The following is a 21808-nucleotide window of genomic DNA, read 5'->3' on the forward strand; positions in this document are numbered from 1 at the left end:
CCAAGTCTTCCAGAGTTGAGGCCAAAGCAGTTTTGAAAGACCGCTGTTCGCCAGCTTCTTTGTTTTAGCACGCAAAACCATCACAACTCTGCCATCATTATGTTAAAGGAAGCGTATGTAAGATTGTGGCCAAAACTGGTAATGCTATCAAATGACTGTAGGGCGGTGTATCCCCTCTCCCCCTCCCCCTGACTCAAGGTTGCCAGATAGGCTGCAGGATCCAGCAGGAACCTTTGTAGATCTGCAGCTGTGGTAACTAGAGCAGAGCTGGCAACCTGGATGCCAAAACACTACTGACTTCGTGATTGGTAGATAGGTGGGGGGCGGAGCTTCAGGCCAAAACACAACATGTCAACATCAACATCCTTTGAGGGCTGCAACAACAACTTTTAAATGACAATATCCTGGCTGGACTACTGTTGTCAATGATATAGTATTTGGAATTAACATGATTTCTTAATGTCTAGTGACATATAAGGGCCATTTTATGATTAATTGAAATACATTTCCTACATTTCCTTTGTTATATTTCCAACAGTTTCTTTAAGCCCGCCCGCCGATTCTATACACGATGGGATTGGCCTGACCAGAGTTTGGTTTTTCCAGCTCGCAAGCGAACAGATAGTTTCTAGATGCCCTGGCTGCAAATTACATTTGCTGCCGCTTAGGGTGCTTCTAGACTCTAGACTGATTGTGTGTACTGCATGTACACGGTTGATTTTACAATATTGTATTTGAAAAACTCATGTTTCTAATTATTAAAGGGCTAGTTATAGTGTATATACCTTTTGCAATTCTAACACTGTTTTTTACTCTTCCCACAACTGAGCATAGGTTACCTTAAAGATTTATGTTTATTGTGTTGTAGCAAATGCAACATTGGCTATTTGAAGAGAAGCGTTTGGCTAAGCAAAGAAAAATGGGGGAAGATCTGCATGGTTCGCAGAACCCTAGCCTGAGACCCATTAGCTTCTGTTTGACACTTGGGATCACACCCCATCTCCTGTACCTCCTGGAGGGTGTCATGACCACACACCAGACTAATAATGGCCTCTAATGATGCTCTGTTTCCTGACTTTCAAACAAGCCTTTTCAGCCAAGTAATTGGTGAGAAAAGTAACACCATGTTGAGACACACACTTCTGTGTGGACCGCAAGAACAAAGTGTCTGTCTCTTATATTTTAACTCTTTAACACTGCAATTTTAATTACTGGTCAAAGGCATTTATTGGATCATTAAGGCTTAACTTGCAGTTAATTATTAGCTTTGGTTGTCAATTCCTTTTTATGAGAGTGATGAAACATGATAATTTCTTTCTTAACTAGCCTGTTAAATATTGTGAAAACTATATTTAGTATTTATAGTAACTTTACATTTCAATCAACTGCACACATCTCAAACAAAGTAACACATTAACTTTTCAATCAGGAATTCACTCCGCATATTTTCTAACCTCCACTACCAAGAATCAAGGCAGCTTTCCATAAACAAAGTTCTGAGAAATGTAGTACATTTCAGTAGTTTTTGCTTGAAATCCCTAGAAATTCCAGTAAGTAGTTTAAATCACGGCTATTTCTGTGTATTTTAAGCTGTGGCATATGACAGACCTCTTGTGCAAATGAGTACAGTATGTTCAATCTCAGATACGGCAGGTGTGACCAAAGCATTTCTGCTTTGACTTTCTGCTGTCACATTATGCAAGGGGTTTCAAATCTTTTACCCAAAAATGAAGTCACCCTTCACAAAAGAAAATATTTTGAAGAACGTTTCAACTGTTTTGTCTATACAATGAAACTCAGCATACGCTCTTCAAAAACGTAGGGCACAATGTACTGTGTAAATAAGATGTTTTTTTTTTTTTTATATGTATCTTTCACACGTTTTAGCTGTGTTTTTAATTAAGAATTGTGTTGTGTTGTTTTCTAGTGTTATTATTATTATTATTATTATTATTATTATTATTATTATTATTATTATTATTATTATTATTATTACTGTTAGTTGTAGTAATATTGTAGTTGTTATAATCTTTTTGTTTCACAGTATTTTTTGAGTGTGTATGTATACATGGGGTGGGGAAGTGCTATTCCGCCATACATTATAGTTCTCCTTTTTAATCAGCTTAGAAAAGCACCACGTTTTACTTTATGTCATCATACTTGATCGTTCAACTATTTGTGTAACTGTATTTAAACATGGAGGTGTTTGGTCCCTTCTAACTTGATCTCTGTTTGGTACCATAGTGAATGAACTGAGTTTAGTGGGCTAAGCTAAATGCTATCAGATCATCACCGCACGTCAGAGAGATTAAGTGCACGCACTGAGACGAGAGAGGTATGTATTAACTCGTTTTAGTTAAGGGAATAACATAGTTTAATATGAAAAAGCGGTGAAGTATCCCTTTAAGCGCTATTCGGACAGGATTAGATTAACATGGGGAGGTGGGGGTGAAGTAATTTTACCTCAGGACGTCTGTAATATTAATGGCCAATTCGCACGGGATAGGACACCTCAGTAAAACTAGCAGAAGGGGGAGGAGTAACTTGCTTTACGCGCCACAGTAACCTCCTTGTCGTCATGTGCGTATGACGTTGCTGTTATCATGTGAGCAAACACAACATGAACACCAGTCTGAACTCCGTCTCCTATATATATATATATATATATATATATATATATATATATATATATATATATATATATATATATATATATATTGTGTGTGTGTGTGTGTGTGTGTGTGTGTGTGTGTGTGTGTGTGTGTGTGTGTGTGTGTGTGTGTGTGTGTGTGTGTGTGTGTGTTTTATAAAACAGTATGGTCCAGTCTAACGCTTCTGATTGGATTATGTTGATAATAGACACTTTTTTCCTAGTGTTAAAATAAGTGTTGTGCCTCTAATTTGTGCTTTTGATCGTCTTTTTGCTTGCAGAAATGATACGCGGAAGATACTGGAGATTTACCACAGAGTTGTCCCACCACCTACAACGCAACCGAGTGCTTCAAGCGCCTCCATGCTCGCAAAACACGCTTTTTTAACTTTTAAACAGGAAATGACAGAATGTTACCATACATCTTTACAGTGGGTCTATTCAAACTGTATTAGTATTACCCGAGGTCATTTTTCCGGACCTTTTTACAGAAGGTAAAAGTATCGGTAATCTTTATTGTCATTGTCCGTAATGATTCCCGAGATGGCACATTCGGATGGGACTAGAATCACAGAGAACTTCTGGTAATAGTTACTTTAATTGGGCTATAGTCAAGAGCAGTGAGTGATTTCTTTGTCATTTATTGTTTACATTTTTCTCAGTCGCTTTGGTACATTTCTCAAATCAAACTCAATTGGCAAAACAGTAAGTGCAAAACTATTTGTACAAATAGCAAAACACCATGGATAACCTGCAAAAGCCACTCTCTTACTCAAAATCCTTAGTTCATCTCTCAAAAGTAAATATCTGTGTCAACGAACATGCCAGTGCCATCAGAATGACAAGTCTTTGTGTCATTGTGTACGGATAAAACAATAAGATTGTTTAGTCATGTTGTCAATATAACAGTTTACTCTGGAGGAAAATATGGCTAAAGTTTTGATGACAATTATTGGCAGTTGTAAGTTACATCTTAGTGTATGTGTGTGTGTGTAATTGCAAGAGAATGGAAAAGATTCAAATTTACACTCTTACTGTTTGTACTGTATTTTGTTGACAGAACATGTCATTGAGATACAGAAATGAAAAGACAGCACTGAATACAGTTTTTCTCAATCGATTTGGGACATTTCTCCAAACTTAGGTAACTGCTCTCAAAACATTTAACACATGATCTGTACACTTAAAATAAAGTGATCTGTACACTTTATAATTGTCAGATAGTAGATTCTCCTTCATTTCATACATATAACAAATCAAAAGCATAATTTTCTCAAAACAATGCACACAAAATTCCCTAATGTTATCACAGCAGTTCATACAGCCAACAAATCTGTAATATATCAGGAAAAACATTTGCAGCTTTTTCATTGGTCTTCACAAAGATCACATGCATTTTTGTACCATTTTCAAACCACAACAAACAAAACTCTGTGAATTGTAAAATAGTCAGTTGCACACCATATGTCCTCAATTAACCCCAAATTGATATCTGATGAATTAGTAATCCACTCAACACAGAAAAAAGCTAATTTCTTAATTGTTCACACAGCTGTCTTAATTACAACATCTACAAAATGGGAAGAGAAAAACAACAAAGAAGATGAATAAGGAGAAAAGACAATCAAAAGTAGAAGAATGCGCAGTGGAAGAGGTGTAAAACTGGGAGGTGGTTTACTGGGTAGAGGGAGAAGAAGAGGAAGAGAAGATGGAGAAAGTGCTGAAGATGTAGGAGAAAGAGAAAGAAGAGCTGAGGATGTAGGAGAAAGAGAAAGAAGAGCTGAGGATGTAGGAGAAAGAGAAAGAAGAGCTGAGGATGTAGGAAGAAGAGAAAATAGAGGAGTAGAGGGAGAAGAGATGGATAGATTGGAGGGCAATGGTAGAGCATATAAGAGTATAACATATAAGAAGAGATGGACAGAGAGGAAGAGGAGGGCAAGATATAAGAGGAGGGAGGAGAGGTAGAAGGATAGGGTACAAGCGCGTTTCAAATGAAATCAGACCACACTTATTGACCATGTCATAAATCATGGTCTCTCACTGAGAGAAGCTGGACAGAGAGTTCAGCCCAATATAAACAGATCCACAGTGGCTTCAATTATCCGCACATTTCAGAGGGAAAACCGGTAAGTAACTATCATTCTACTTCTACAATGAGAGTCCATTTGGTCTTGTTTGACATAGGTCTAGATTTCTACAGTAAATGTTCCTGCTTGTCCAAATATTTTTCAGAATTTAAGTTAGAGAACATTCAGGTGGACGAACAAGACTTCTTTCAATTGAACAAGAGCATGCCATTGTTGACATGGTGGTCCAGAACAACACCCTCCGCCTCAAAGAAATTCAGCAAAGAATAACACGGGACAATCAACTGTTCCACAATATCCCCCAATGCAGTCTCTCCACAATTGATCTTATTCTAAGGAGAAATGCAATCTGAACTAAGCAAGTATACAAAGTGCCCTTTGAGAGGAACGCCGTTAGAGTGAAGGAGTTGCGATTCCAGTTTGTTCAAGTATGTGCAACCCAATTACTCCACTTTTACTGTCAACACAGATATAGTTTTCCTGAATTTTAAATGTGTCCATAAACTATTCAATGCTACTGTAAAGCCACGTTTCAACCGCAGGAACTTTACCCAGGAACCAGGAACTTTGGGTGGTACTCTGTGTGTTTAGACCGCAGGAACCAGGGTCTAAATGAAGTTCCGGGTAAATATTTCCCCCTCCAAACGGCCCTGCTCGCGAGGTAGTACTTTTTCAAAGTTCAGGAAATTTCAAGGGCGGAACTTGAGCTCTGAACATGCTGATTGGTTGAGCTCACGCAGCATTTCATTTCAACGGGCATTTTTAAAAGTCTTTTGCGAGGTTCGGTCTGCGTTCAGTAAATATCAGTCTTGCTCTCTGTCTGATGGCGTGCATTCGTCTCAGCCATCTCACGTTCAATGTCCGTAATAGCTGATAATAATATACATTGTCATTTTAAATCTAGCTTCACAAGCTTTCTGAATATGCTGCTCTTTTCTGTCGTTGTTAATTACCTCTTTAGTAACCCTTTGCATAACCAGCAAAAGCAGCACAGCTTAAATCTCTTCCATACTCGTTATTCATTTTTTTACAGTCTATATTTTTCACCATGTAAACGACCTGACCGATTACTTTTATGTGTGCGTCCTTACATGACGTGACAGCGCGCGCCGCGCTCATGTTGACAAGAGAGGAAAGTAAATTTTTCTGAGGGGTAAACTTTTTATTTCGTAAGTTATGAAGATAATGTTGGAATAATGACACAGCGTATATTGCCCCAGGCAGTTTTTACTTTAGATGAGATGATTATTACACTTTACAACAGATAAATAGCTTATATACTGTATTAGTCCTGGCGGCCGTTAAGAGTTGCTCTGGCTACAGTTAACACATTCCAACTGCTGGAGAAAACAGTGTTGACAATTTTGATGCGGCAGACAAACTGCATGTGACAAAATGATTGCGATTGAAAGTCATCACATAAACACCAGATCGGTTTAGATAACGTCTCACGTAAACAGTCCACTAAATCTTTCAATTGGTACAAAAAATGTCATCATTTTTTGTTCATTTTTGCGGTCGCGCAAAAATGATTACTGTCCGTCACTGACTTGGAGGAGCAGTCGCGCGCAGTCCTACATCACCGGACTAATTTGCCTAATCTTCACGGAACTTTAGATCGCGGTGGAAAAGTAGACAGTTGCAGGTCTGGGGGGAGAAAAGTTCCTGTAAAAAAGTTCCTGGTACAAATTGTTCCGGGTAATTTTGGTGGAAACGGGGCTTAAGTGAAAATATTTAGGCATATCTACTGTGTGTACAGTATACTGATGATTCAAAATGTGAACTAAAACTTCAGCAACAGTTTCACAGTAGTATTGACTGCAATGCCATTACTATAAAACACTAACTTACTGTATTGTATTGTTCTTTGTACTCTAGAGAATCTTGGAGTTGGATAGCAGTGCAACTCATTATGAGTACCTGTATATTGATAAAGCAGGCTTCAATCTTCACAAAAAAAAAAGAAGAGGGAGAAATGTGATTGGCCATCGTGCTACAGTCAATGTCCCTTGACAAGGAGGCGGCAACATCACTCTCTGTGCCGCAATTTCTACAACTGGTGTTGTGGCACACAATGCTGTCTTGGGACCTTACAACACAGCAAGGCTCCTACATTTTTTTAAACCTCCTCAATGAAATCCTCTTTCCACAGGGTGATCAGGAGCAAATGGTGCGGAATTTTGTAGTTGTTTGGGGCAATGTCCAGTTCCACCATTCAGCACTAGTGCGAGAGTGGTTTGAGACTCACCAAGATTTCAGGATGGTGTTCCTTCCACCACATTCTCCTTTCCTGAATCCAATTGAGGAATTATTTTCCTCTTGGAGATGGAAAGTACATGATCGCAACCCTTACAACCAAGTAAATCTTCTTCAAGCAAAGGAAGAGGCCTGTGGAGATATTGGGGCACAAGCATGTTTAGGATGGATACAGCATTCAAGGCGTTTTTTCCCACGAAGTATGACTGCAGAAATATTTGCTGTGATGTTGATGAAATTCTCTGGCCAGATGTAACTGAGAGGCATGGTCAATAGAATCATTGATTCAATGAATGCACATTTTTAATTATTATTATTTAGTTTTTTTTAATGTATTTATTGGCATATTATTTTTTTCTGTGGGGTGACATTGTTATTCACCTAAACTCCTCATTAAATAACTTAATGAAAACCATGTATTATTTTAATTTCTTTATTTGTGTCTTTTGAGCTGAAATTGTTATTAAATCTACAGAGAACACACTTTAGTTTTGTTGTTAATATTGAATTTTAATAAATGCATTACAAGAATAAAATGCTGTGTTTCATTGTGCAGTGAATACTTAACTGTTTCACCAACATAAGAGTGTGTTTAGTTTGCTATGTTATCAGTTTTGAGAGCAACTACATTTATTTGGAGAAATGTATCAAATCAATTGAGAAAAACTGATTTAGAAAAAAAGTCTAATGGAAATATAGAAAGCATAGAAATATGCTTTACATATTATTATAACTTGTTCAACCATTTTGCATGTAAAGACTTATGCTATGAGCTTGTGCCTAAATGTTGTGGGGGGTGAGCCTATTCAACAGAGACCCAATATAATACATTTTGATAAACATGAAATAAGCAACTGATAATGTGGGAAACAACAGAGAATTGTACATAATCATTTGCATGGATGTACCAAAGCATTTGCAACTTGTTCAAAGAAATGAGAAACTGCTTTTTTTGATGTGCCTAAGTGACACAATGATGTGAGAATTGAACAGGTAGTTTGAGAATTTCAATTCTGATCTGAGAAATGTACCGAAGCGACTGAGAAAAACGTTGCAAATTCGTGTCGCGGCTGATGTGAATAGTTTTGACGCGAAATAATCGCATACGAAATATTCACTTATTCGCGTCACTTTTTTGTTACGCGTCCGGTGTGAAAGGGACTTTAGGCATGGTAAAACATGGTACTCGTGGTAAATCAAGAAAAGGAGATTTAAACAATAAGACTAACTGTGCTGAGCTATATAACGATGATCGTTGTCAATGAATATCTCCAAATAGTTGCTCATCTGTCTAATAAAACACATAATATATTAAAGCATCTTTGATGATTCCATGGTATCTACAAAATAATAAAACGGAAATTGAGGGTAAAGCGGGTATGATGTCATTGATAGCCGTCGCTCTGTCCATGTCCTGGCACTTTGCATACAGGAGGGACAATTTAGTCCAAGCTTTTTGATCACTGCTGCTGTAATGTTTTGGGAAACCAGAATGTGTATTCAACCACACAGAAACATACATTAACCTAACTCCATCTGTCTGTTTTACACGTTATTTTCAACAAACCATATTATGGATGCGTCATCATATTTTAGATGAAACTCTTTTTCAGAGAATCGTTACACCCCTAATATGAACTGTATATGTATCATTGCTTTGGCAATATTGTATATGAAACAATCATGTTTTCTTTTCTTTTTTACATTTTTATTTTATTTTATAAAATTATTTTTTAAATAATTTGTTATTTAAAAAAATATTTATTTTATAAAATGAAGAGGCCTGTGGAGATATTGGGGCACAAGCATGTTTAGGATGGATACAGCATTCAAGGCGTTTTTTCCCACGAAGTATGACTGCAGAAATATTTGCTGTGATGTTGATGAAATTCTCTGGCCAGATGTAACTGAGAGGCATGGTCAATAGAATCATTGATTCAATGAATGCACATTTTTAATTATTATTATTTAGTTTTTTTTAATGTATTTATTGGCATATTATTTTTTTCTGTGGGGTGACATTGTTATTCACCTAAACTCCTCATTAAATAACTTAATGAAAACCATGTATTATTTTAATTTCTTTATTTGTGTCTTTTGAGCTGAAATTGTTATTAAATCTACAGAGAACACACTTTAGTTTTGTTGTTAATATTGAATTTTAATAAATGCATTACAAGAATAAAATGCTGTGTTTCATTGTGCAGTGAATACTTAACTGTTTCACCAACATAAGAGTGTGTTTAGTTTGCTATGTTATCAGTTTTGAGAGCAACTACATTTATTTGGAGAAATGTATCAAATCAATTGAGAAAAACTGATTTAGAAAAAAAGTCTAATGGAAATATAGAAAGCATAGAAATATGCTTTACATATTATTATAACTTGTTCAACCATTTTGCATGTAAAGACTTATGCTATGAGCTTGTGCCTAAATGTTGTGGGGGGTGAGCCTATTCAACAGAGACCCAATATAATACATTTTGATAAACATGAAATAAGCAACTGATAATGTGGGAAACAACAGAGAATTGTACATAATCATTTGCATGGATGTACCAAAGCATTTGCAACTTGTTCAAAGAAATGAGAAACTGCTTTTTTTGATGTGCCTAAGTGACACAATGATGTGAGAATTGAACAGGTAGTTTGAGAATTTCAATTCTGATCTGAGAAATGTACCGAAGCGACTGAGAAAAACGTTGCAAATTCGTGTCGCGGCTGATGTGAATAGTTTTGACGCGAAATAATCGCATACGAAATATTCACTTATTCGCGTCACTTTTTTGTTACGCGTCCGGTGTGAAAGGGACTTTAGGCATGGTAAAACATGGTACTCGTGGTAAATCAAGAAAAGGAGATTTAAACAATAAGACTAACTGTGCTGAGCTATATAACGATGATCGTTGTCAATGAATATCTCCAAATAGTTGCTCATCTGTCTAATAAAACACATAATATATTAAAGCATCTTTGATGATTCCATGGTATCTACAAAATAATAAAACGGAAATTGAGGGTAAAGCGGGTATGATGTCATTGATAGCCGTCGCTCTGTCCATGTCCTGGCACTTTGCATACAGGAGGGACAATTTAGTCCAAGCTTTTTGATCACTGCTGCTGTAATGTTTTGGGAAACCAGAATGTGTATTCAACCACACAGAAACATACATTAACCTAACTCCATCTGTCTGTTTTACACGTTATTTTCAACAAACCATATTATGGATGCGTCATCATATTTTAGATGAAACTCTTTTTCAGAGAATCGTTACACCCCTAATATGAACTGTATATGTATCATTGCTTTGGCAATATTGTATATGAAACAATCATGTTTTCTTTTCTTTTTTACATTTTTATTTTATTTTATAAAATGCTTGAAAGTTATTGGAAATGTCCATAAACTTAAAGGGTTAGTTTCACCCAAAAATGAAATTGATGTCATTAATGACTCACCCTAATGTCGTTCCACACCCGTAAGACCTCCGTTCATCTTCAGAACACAGTTGAAGATATTTTATATTTAGTCCGAGAGCGTATCCAATTGTATACACAGTATACTGTCCATGTCCAGAAAAGGAATAAAAACATCATCAAAGTAGTCCATATGTGACATCAGATGGTTAATTCGAATCTCTTAAAGCATTGAAAATACATTTTGGTCCAAAAATAACAAAAACTATGACTTTATTCAGCATTGTCTTCAAATTCAAACGGTTGTGAATCAGTGAATCGATGAATTTTTCGGATCGCCAGTGTTAAATGATTTCAGCAGTTTGACAAGCGATCTGAATCATTGATCGATTCACTGATTCATAACCATTTTAATCTTTATTTGAGGATTGAACTCAAATAAAGATTAAAACTAAATATAAATATTAAATATCTTAAACATTTTTTAGACTAAATATTAAATATCTTAAACTGTGTTCTGATGATGAACGGAGGTCTTACTGATATGGAACGACATTAGGGTGAGTCATTAATGACATCAATTTGGTTTTTTGGTGAGCTAACCCTTTAACGAATAATGTGCTGGCAGAAAATTACCAGTACCTTTTATGTTTTTCTGCGAATTTTCTTCAGTTCAAAACAACATTGGATTGCAGTGACTTTTGTTGTTACAAAATATAGCTTAAATATCTGTATGTGTGCATGTGTGTGTTACACAGGAAGAAATAAAATCATACAGGTTTGGAATGACATGAGTATAGGCTAAATTAGGACAAAAAATTGTTTTGCAGTGAACTATCGCTTTAAAGGTGCACTATGGAGCTTTCCGTCCACTGGAGGGCGCCTATTCAAAACAAATCGTAGTTTGATGACACAATGTGTGAGCGCAGCATCTTGGGAGATGTGGTCTTCTCATCACAGCCGGTGGAAAATAGGACTCGGGCAGAAATCACGTTCATGCATGCGGTTATTAACGTTACTGTAGTCTAAAGCAGAGCAGGACCGAGTGTTATGGACCTGAGCACAGCTGCTGGAGCGATTGTTAAACAAATACCCGCCTCGCGAATACCGGGACTTTTATTATGACGGGACGAGACACATTCGCCGAGCGCCTGCACAGATCCGTTCTTCCGGTTATGATTATGAGGTAATGCAGCTCTGTTTATCATATTAGATACATTTAAGTGTGTTCAAAACGATGTTATGACGTTACTCCGTGCGTTCACTTGTTCACACTGCTAAGAGTAAAGCGCTCCTGCCAAATAAAAGCCGAAACCGAGGGTAATGCAGATATGACGCAATTGACAGGCGACTCCCTCAAATGCAATGCTGAAACGTCCCTGTCCTTAGTTAAAATAGCAATTTTCTCACAATTTACAAATAGTTGGAAACTTCTGGGATATTGTAGGTACTCAACTGAACAAAATATATAACACTGGCCAAGTGGTTTTTGGATATTTTACTGCAAAAATACTACATAGTTCACCTTTAACCTTCGATTCCTACTGCGAGTCTCTTTAGATAAAGATGGTCTGCTAAATGCTAACTTGAATGGAAAGGACAAGACTGCATTGATTGTCAAACCATCTACAGATCCTCACTGGCTATCACTGCTAGCACAAGGGCAGTTAATTAGCTGAATCTGCTACAAGTTGACCCTCAGAGAGCACTTGTAAAAGAAAGGACATCAGAGGAGGAAGTGTTTCCCTGTGCAGGACGCTGCTTTATGTGGTGGGGGAAGGTCAGCAATCTATTTAGTAATCCACTGCTCTTGATTGACATGTGAATGGACTATCCTTTTATTGATAAAGTGGCAATATGTTAACAAAAAGGTGAGGCTAGAGTCAATAAAACAAATGTCTCACAGGGTCAGATAATCAAAATGTGCCACAGAGGACGGAATTGGTTAGAATGTTTATAAACCTTCAAACAAAAGTCTTTGACTTACTTAGGGACCGTTCACATAGGGTGTGCTCTTGTATCAGCACTGATCATTTTATTATGCAAATGAGCTAGATAGATGTTCCTTTTCAGCACCTCATGTCATGAACGCAAACATTTTAATTCACGTATCAAACTTAAAAACAATTAAACACTCAAAAAAGCATCTCAAAATGCATTCTGTTAAATTTCCTTGTGCCTAAGTTTCATTCGATATATGAGCAAAGGTTGCATTGTTTATCCTTTTGATCTTTTATTCAAAAAATGTGAACCTCTCATTGAAGTAAAACAATTGAAAGTGTGTGTGTGTGGGGGGGGGATTCTTATCATGAAATAAACGTTTTTCTCTAGTTCACGTTGTCCACAATTATTGGTACCCAATTATTGCAACATCCTTTCCCCAAGATAACAGCTCTGAGTCATCTTTAATACCTGATGAGTTTGGAGAACACCTGACAAAAGATCAGAGACCATTCCTTCATACAGAATCTCTCCAGATCCTTCAGATTCCTGGCTCCATGTTGGTGCTTCTCTTCAGTTCAGCCACTCATTATCTATAGGGTCAGGTCAAGGGGCTAGGATGGTCATGGCAGAAGCTTCATTTTGTGTTCTGTGATGCATTTTTGTGTTGATTTTGATGTTTGCTTTGGATCATTGTCCTGATGGAAGATCCAACCACGACCAGCTTGAATCCATGATACCATGTATCTAAACAAGATGTCCAAGGCCTCCAACAAAAAACAAACAAAAAAACAACAACAATATTTAACCATGGGCATGGGGTACTTTTTTACACCTGTTTGAACCAAACACATCTGGTGAGTTTGCTGCCATATATATATATATATATATATATATATATATTTTTTTTTTTTTTTTTTTTTTTGTTGTTTCATCTGACCACAAAACCAGGCCCTTTTGGAGTTCCAGTCGTGTCTGACAACTGAACATGCTGGAGTTTGTTTTTGTTTGAGCGGCAACGTTTTTCCTGAAACCCTCCCAAACAACATGTGGTGCTGTAGGTGCTGTTTGGTCTTGTTTGTTAGGCTCTCTGACCCCAAGGCTCAAGTAATCTCATTACTGATAATTACTATTATCTCAGTAGGCTGCTAGGATCCTCATGAGGGTGCGCAAATATGACCATATCACCCCCATTCTAAAATCACTCCACTGGCTTCCTGTGTCGTTCAGGATCGAGTACAAGATTTCTCTCCTTACCCAACAGTGCATCCATGGTGATGCCTCCTCACCACACAAACAGCCACTCGTAACCTCCGCTCTGTTTTGCTGTATCGCCTCAAAACTCCCACAGCCAATCTCCGTACTATGGGGGATCGGGCCTTCTGCTCTGCAGCCCCCAGTCTGTGGAATGCTCTCCCTGACCACCTGCGGACTCCACAGACTATAGATACTTTTAAGCGTGGTCTTAAAACCCACCTTTTTAGCAGAGCTTTTAATTGACTTGCTACTTCTTTATTTTATTTTATTTTATTTTTCAGTTTTATTTATTTATTGTTGTTGATTGTTTTTTTTTTAAATTCTGTAGCACTTTGAGATTTTGTTTAATATAAAGTGCATTATAAATAAAATTTATTATTATTATTATTATTAATCTCTACAAATCTCCAGCTGTGATCCTTGCACTCTAAATTATGCTGGGTTATTTTTTAACCCAAACTGCTGGGTTAAGACTGTTGGGTAATTTTTGTTGGTTTATTTGATCACATTTTAAACACCATTGGGTAGTTTCAAATTTCCAGTCGTTGGGTTAAACTTGCTGGGTCGCAATGCTTGGTTGATTCTACCCAGCGCTTGGTTGTTTCACGTGCTTCCCGCCTTGATTCATTTAAATTTGCTCCCAAACTGTCATTTTGAAAGGACAATGCAAAAGACACTGCCACTGGTTGCAGATGTTTTAAGATAAGTTCATATGTTTTCATTAATAATGATTTTAATTAGCATAATTCTTAAGCTTACATGACGTTAAGATGACAAAAGTTTTACCTCAGATTTCGATGCAATGTACTGACTCGTTTTAGTTTAGGTAGGCATGTGAGACAATAGATTAATACAGTTTGTGATTACACAGAACCATGATCCCCTTAGAAAATTATGCTTGTATGTAGGCATGTCACAAGTACATCGCCATCGACTCACAAGTAGACTATATTTGGTCCCGCAGCTGCGTTCAGTCACATCACACAGGGCTCCAGACTGTAGCCGAATATATACGAGTGTCTGTGTATATTAAATTCTATTTAAATATTACTCTTCCATGTTTTGCGTCTCTGTGTGAATGACGGGGGCGCGTGTCATATCATAAACACAGAGACTCAAAATCATGGCAACCCGTCAAAATAAAAGTTAGATTTAAACGTGAATAAATTGACAGAATATATTAGGTTTGCAGTTGCCAATTTTAGCACATTTGTGTGTTGTACCATTTGTCAAGCAATAAGAAATATTGTTTTAACAGTCTAAACATGCATTCTTCATTTGTTCTTTTATGATTGTCTAGTTTTACAGAAGGCTAATGCACAGAAGATTTTGTTAAGAACAACCCAGCAAGAATAACCCAGAATAGCAAATCCATTAATGGTAAAAAATTGACTACATTTTGGGTTTTCTCAACAGCCCAGCCTGCTGGGTTAAAATGCCACTGGGTTAATTTAACCCAGCATGTGTTCTGTCCAATATTTACCCAGCGCTGGGTTTCCAATTGGGTTGATTTTAACCCAGCCATTTTTATAGTGTTAGACCATTAGCTTCTCACTCAAAGACTTTTGATATTTCTTTCCTATTTAATACGTAACACTTACTAAGAGCGACGGAAAATGAAAAGTTGTAATTTTCTAACTATTCTAATATGGCTAGGAAATATACTCTCATTTCTGTGTAATAATCAGGGAATTGCTGCCGTACCAAAGGTGCAGCGCAATTATATTACGCAGCATCTGAAAATAGTCCCCAGCACGCTCCATTTGCAAGCAGGTTGTCACGTTGGTTATGTTACAGAAGTAAGCCTATTTCCAGGTGCTGTGTAATATCATTGCGCCACTGCACCCATGGTATGCCAGCCGTTCCTTGATTATTATGCAGGAATGAGAGTGTAGTTCCTAGCCATTTTGGCCTAGAAAATCACAAAGTTTGTGAGTCTTCATGCACGATGTAACTGCAAAAGTGTATATCAAGTATTAAATAATAAAAAATCAACAGTCTTTTGTCATTTTTGCGTTCGTTGTTAATGGTCTAATCAAAATCAATGCTATGCTATGCTAAAATTGCTACCTCCAGACCTGGAGATCGGCTGAATCAATTTGAAAACAGTCAAACACAGCTGATGTTTAACTCTTGTGTAGTTGGAAAATTTGCCAATTTTTTTTTTTTTTTTTTTATGGAGTTTTCCTTTAATATTTAGTTATATATATTTATATATATACATAAATCAGAGAATGGAGGAAAAAAAATGTGAAGATCTGTTGGAAGGGATTTGCTAGCAGACCCGTCCTCCACTCCTAATCACTACAGCTTATCTAAATCTTTTAATTCACTGAAAGGAAGATGATGGCACATTCTTTTAGAGTAGTTTAATCAAAAACATCTTGTGTAGCAGAGACACACAGAAGTAATATAAAGGGTGGGCTGAACGTTTGCTTTCTGTGTGAGTCAAATGAAACATCATATCAAAATCCTTTTCATTGCCAGGTGCATCAGCATGCATTTGGAGTCAGATTTGATATTGGATATGCCTGTAGTCTTTGTGGATGTTAAGGTAGCCAAAATAAAGAAATCAGACTTTTTATTTGTTTGCATGTGCATTTAAAAAGATTAGGCACAGATTCCACAGAGCTATGTACACTGTAAAAAAAATTCCCGTTAAAAAACTGTAAAGAACTGGCAGCACGGTTGCCAGCTAGGCACTGTAAAATTAACTGTATCTTACTGTTGGTGAAATTTACAGTTGGAGACTGTTTTTGCAAATACAGCATAATGCTGTTTCTACATTCAAAGTATATATATATATATGTACATATTATTTATTTTCTAAACAGTGTGATTTAGCAAATTGCCCCTAACAGTCTTACTACAAAATACCATGTTTTACTACAGTGTGTATATGTAAGTATAAGTGTACAGTGTGTACTTTTTGAAACAGTGACTTAAAAATGTAACAGAAGGAAAGCAGCTTTAAAGTATTGTTTGAAAACATGTCTTGTTTTATTAAACTTTTGAATAACTTTCTTAGGAAAAGAAATGAAAATGTATGGGGAAGAATTGGTTATACAGAAATAAACTTAAAATATTCCCCTAATCGAATTCTGACATTTGTACAAAATGAAAGCAAAAGGTTAAACAAAATTATTACATTTGTAATTGTAAAATCAACTGCTTTAACAAGTTTTTAACAAATTATTCTGGCTGTTCAAGTCATACAGGCTGTCCAAAAAATGAACTCTGGACACAGAGATTAAGTGAACAAATTATAAAACAACTGAGTAAATGTTTGTAAGTGAATAAGAATTACTGAATACCTGAGAAAACAGAGTGTGTGTGTGTGTGCGTGCGTGCGTGCGTGCGTGCGACATGTGCGTGCGTGCGTGTGTGTGTGTGTGTGTGCGTGATGCGTGTCCGATGTGTGCGATGTGAGTGTGCATGAGATGCGCATATGTGTGATGCATGTGTGAGATGTGTGTGGGGTCTGTGGTGTGTAATACTTAGATAAAGTCCCACTCAAAATCCATCAATTTTTTAAGCAGACTGGAGACACGAGGGTTCACGGTTTTCTTTTTCTGCGTGACCTTCCCCGTCCGTTTTGAAATGAATCCTCCGGCCTTGGTGCCCTTTTCCGGATTTATCCCAATGACCCGCCTGCAAAACAAATGTGTGTGTTCAGAATTAGTGTGGAGGGGAAAAAAATTACTCATGGGGAACATATGAATATAGCATATATAAATATAGTAAGTCAATTCTTGTATTAAGAACACTTTGCTTTACATTGTCAGGAAAGAAAATTCTCTTAACAAGCTCCAGCACTCTTTTGGGCTGAATGATGTGTTTCAGTCTAGATTAAAGATATCTCTTTGTTCAAACACTGACATAACATCTTGACTGAAAAAATTGTAACAAATGCACATGGTCAGCATTTTAATGGCAACAAAAGATGGGTACTGGATGAGTCTGCTTCCTTGCAAGGTTTCAACCTCACCACCGATGGACATTTTATTTCCTTGACAGTCACTTATGTTTACGTAATAGGGCTCAAATATTTGATAGGAAATATATCTATTTGATGCTATATTCTCTGTTTATTAGGGCCAAGTGTTTAAATAAACACATTTTCTGTAAAGCGGCTTTAAATCTATATGTATTTTAATAAGAGATATACAAATAAAATCTGAAGTGAATTTAATGTATGCATCCAAATATCTGACCTTTGGATGAATTCCAGTGTGCATGCGGCTTCAGCTTGGTACTGAAGATTGAGATTGTAGTAAGTAGAGAAAAGAGCTGCAAGCCCAGACAGGAAAGACGGTTGGATGCCCTCGCAAATGATGTGCTCCTCAAGGCTGATCATCCACTTCTGGATACTGCTTCCTGGTGTTTTACCTGTACCTTAAAAAAGTAAAAACAGTTTCAGCACTGACATAACATTAATTTGACATTGCCAATTGCAAATTAATGCATGGAAAGCTATAAATTAAAACAGTCACAGAGTCCTGTCCTTCTAACATAAATGCATTTCAACATAGACTGGTCAGTACAGACCTTTAAGTGTAAATGTGTATAGATTTTGTATTGTGAAATTATGTTGCTTAAATTTGATTTATTAATATTAATATGCTGTAGTACTACACTGATGTCCACAGAACTGACATGAAAACATGCTGACAAGTCTGGAAAAAAATATCAGCCAAAAATATATCCAACAAAATAAAATGGCCTTAAGAATACTATGCTGGCCAAAGCAGCATTGCTGTACAAAGCAATACCAAAAACTACGAATAAGAATTACTTTTAATAAGTACTATATCATTTAACTTCAAAACCAACTTGGATTGATGAAAAAAATATAACCGGAATAAAAGTAACAACCAAAGCTCAACAGGACTACAATAAATGCACCTAAGAATAAAGATGTGCATATTAGAACATGCTTACCCAGGTTTGTAATCGCAATGACAACGAAATTAAGGTTTTTTTTGTCGTTGTTGTTTTTTTGTTTCTTCGTAATGCTGGAGGTTTTGCCAATTCCAGAAAAGCAAACTAATACCGGTCTGCCTATTTCAGCGCGCTACAAAGACTTCGATGTAATCTCAAAACAACAGTGTTTGAAAAATTAACTTTGCAGAAGAATTCTATCATGTTGCATGGAATTTACTCTGTAATCGGAAATATAATACAAATAAATCGACCGAATAAAGATATGTACAAATTAGAACATATAACCGGAATAAAAGCACAACAGTACTACAATAAATGCACCTAAGAATAAAGATGTGCATATTAGAACATGCTTACCCAAGTTTGCAATCACAATGACATCAAAATTAAGTTTTTTTTCTAACTCTAGAGGTTTCGCAGATTACAGAAAAGCAAGCTAGCCAGTTAGTAAACAACTTTTCTTTTCAGCGCGCTACAGATTCATCAATATGATTTCAATGCAACAGTGTTTGGATAAAATAAAATAAAATAGATGCAGAAGAATTATTATCTCATGTAACTCACCCTGTAACTGGGAATAATATAATCCGAGTCAGAAATCCTATCCAAGATGTTGCATCTCTGAAAAGAGTTTCGAGAGACTCGAAACTCTGGCGAGTCTCTGAAAAGAACAAATAAAAGATAATTTCACTTCCAATATCCACAATACAGGTTAGTTTCTGTAGCAAATGTAATGTATTTTGTCTACGATATCGTGCAAAACTCACCTATTAACAGTATGATGGCGGATGAAAGTCCATGCGTGCTCAGCAGTTTTCAAAAATACTGGATAGTAATGTTTTTTTCCCTTCAACTAATAAATACGGTAAAATGCCGTTATATTTTGTCTACGTCATTTGACAAAAACAAAAAAAACATTAATGTACTGCTTTTGAACTTAACAGGATTATACTGTTGAAATTCAGCTGTAAATTAACAGCAATTTCTTACAGTGTAAGACTATAAACATACATGTGACAAATTTGTCCCTCTCGTCACGCTTGTCTGAAGTGCCCAAAAATGCCCCCCTGCAGCTTCCCCACGATAAGCTTTGTCAAAGCCCCAGATATAATTTCACATCCACTCCGTTCAAGTGCTACTGCAGCAGCTAAAAGCCCGTTTCTCTTCCAGTTCCTTCAGCCTTTTTAGAGCAGCGCTGCCAAATGTTTCACAAACATTTGACTCTGTGTGACAGGAGGCCACAGTAGAGAGGTTCTGTCCTCAAGACTTGGTATTAGCAGTGTTTTGAGGACCTTCAGTGTGTTGACTGCAATGCAGGACACCAGCAGCTGAAAACACCCAGACAAACATGCACATTTGCTCTGCAGAATGGATATATCTGGTTATTTAACCATATAGAGCCTAAACTGTATCACCTTTCATACAAATTTTAAAATCAAAACTTTACTGAAAAATCTGTTGTACAGAATCTACACATGCCTTTTGTCGTCTAAATGATAGTTTACAGTTTTTTAGGCTTAAGTTCATTTTTGATTTAGTATGTCATAATACATTTATTCAGTCAATTTTAAGTCATGATTGTGACGTACTTCAGACTTTTGAAGAACGCGCTTGTTCGTGTCTCAAAATTGCAAAAAAGTTTGCTCAGTTTAGGCCTTTGAATAAAATGTTTCCTCCTTGAGTATTAGCTCCATATTCTTCATACTATATGAATCTCGAAAGCCTGCATCAAATGTTTATATTCAACAAAAACATTTTTATTTATTTATTTATTTATTTATTTTTATTTTGTTTTATTTTATTTTATTTTATTTTATTTTATTTTATTTTATTTTATTTTATTTTATTTTATTTTATTTTATTTTATTTTATTTTATCCCAATTTGTAAAAAGCTCTAATGGGAGTGGAAAGTTTTCTGTGTGGTCTACTGACGACGCATGGAAGATATGAAAGAACATTTCTACACCGACCAAAACAATCTACCAAGAGCAGCACAAATTAGCATCTGGTTTAAGACATTATTATTATTTTTTTTGGGTGGTAAGTAACAGCACAAATGGGCATTATTTACCATTTTGGGGGCCCTAAGCAGGACCTAAGCCCACCCACGTCCCAATATTGCCAATTGAATTGCACAGTAATAGTAATATTGAGTATAATTAAGTGAGACATTTAGGCCCTGTCCACTCGAAGCCAGAGCTTTCCCAATCCAATCTCGTTTTTTTTTTTTTTTTCTCGTTTCAAGAAATATCTGTGTACACACGAGGCCACTGAAACCAACTCAAAAACATTTAGAATACATACCAGGGCAGTGTGCGGCGCTGTAATTCTGCCACGAGAATACACTAAAAACGGAGAAGAAGGGTTGTGGCTAGAAGGAGTATAGCAGTGGTAGAGGTGAGGCAAAATCTCACGATAAAATAACAACAAAATACATTTGCTACTTAACAGATTTTATATTAACGCCTACACCTACCCAAACCCTAAACTACCCTTACAAATATGCAAAAATGGTAATTAAATTACGCAACTTTGATGTGCGCATGCACAGTGCCCGTAGTTTCTCCGTGTTCACAGAGACGTGTTTAGCTGTATACGTACACATTTTAAATGTGGCCTTAAAGAAATATAAGCTTTAGCATAAGCTCTGCTGGGAAAACTCAATTAATACATCACTTATTGCCTTCACTCTAATCCAATGATATTCTCACACTCACTGTATAAAAGCTCTGTACTTACACATGTTTGAGTTCACAGGTGCTAGAAGGCTACAGGCAGGTGAGTTTGATCAGGGTTGGAGCTAAACTCTGCAGAAAAGTGGCCCTCCAGGATTGGAATTGCACACCCCTGATCTAGTCCTTTCAGCTGAAGCAACCTTTGGTTTTGGCTTCAGCAAAATCCTAAATGATATCATCCATGCTCAGGGATCTTCTGACTCTTTGCTCAATAGAAATCATTGCTAAACCATTCCCGGCACATTGTGGATGGCTTTTCCTGTGTATAGTTTCTTCAAGTTCGCGCCAGGTTTGCATATTTCCGCGACGCGATTTGCCTTTTTCATGCTCTTTTAAGTGGCTGTGAATATCGACCAACAGCGAAAACGGCTCGGGTTATGTATATAACCCTTGTTCCCTGAGAGGGAACGAGCACTGCGTCGAAACGCTTTGGGGATGCTCCCTAAGCATCAGCGAATCTGAAGCCTGAATAAACACTAGTCCAATCCGATTGGTCGTGCGTGATGACGTCATTGTGACG

The 21808-nt window shown here is 36.7% G+C and overlaps 1 long non-coding RNA gene across 1 annotated transcript; it reads right to left on the reverse strand.

Moving 5' to 3' along the window:
- Positions 1-16998: 16998 nt before the first annotated feature.
- LOC137083045 (uncharacterized) lies at positions 16999-19145 on the reverse strand. The gene is made up of 3 exons (XR_010906442.1): positions 19117-19145; positions 17823-18003; positions 16999-17259 (listed from the first exon to the last, which is right to left on the reverse strand). It is a non-coding gene; the product is annotated as an uncharacterized lncRNA (long non-coding RNA).
- Between the last annotated feature and the right edge of the window lie 2663 nt (positions 19146-21808).

This window comes from Pseudorasbora parva, chromosome 1, assembly GCF_024679245.1.
Source record: "Pseudorasbora parva isolate DD20220531a chromosome 1, ASM2467924v1, whole genome shotgun sequence".
NCBI lineage: Eukaryota > Metazoa > Chordata > Actinopteri > Cypriniformes > Gobionidae > Pseudorasbora > Pseudorasbora parva.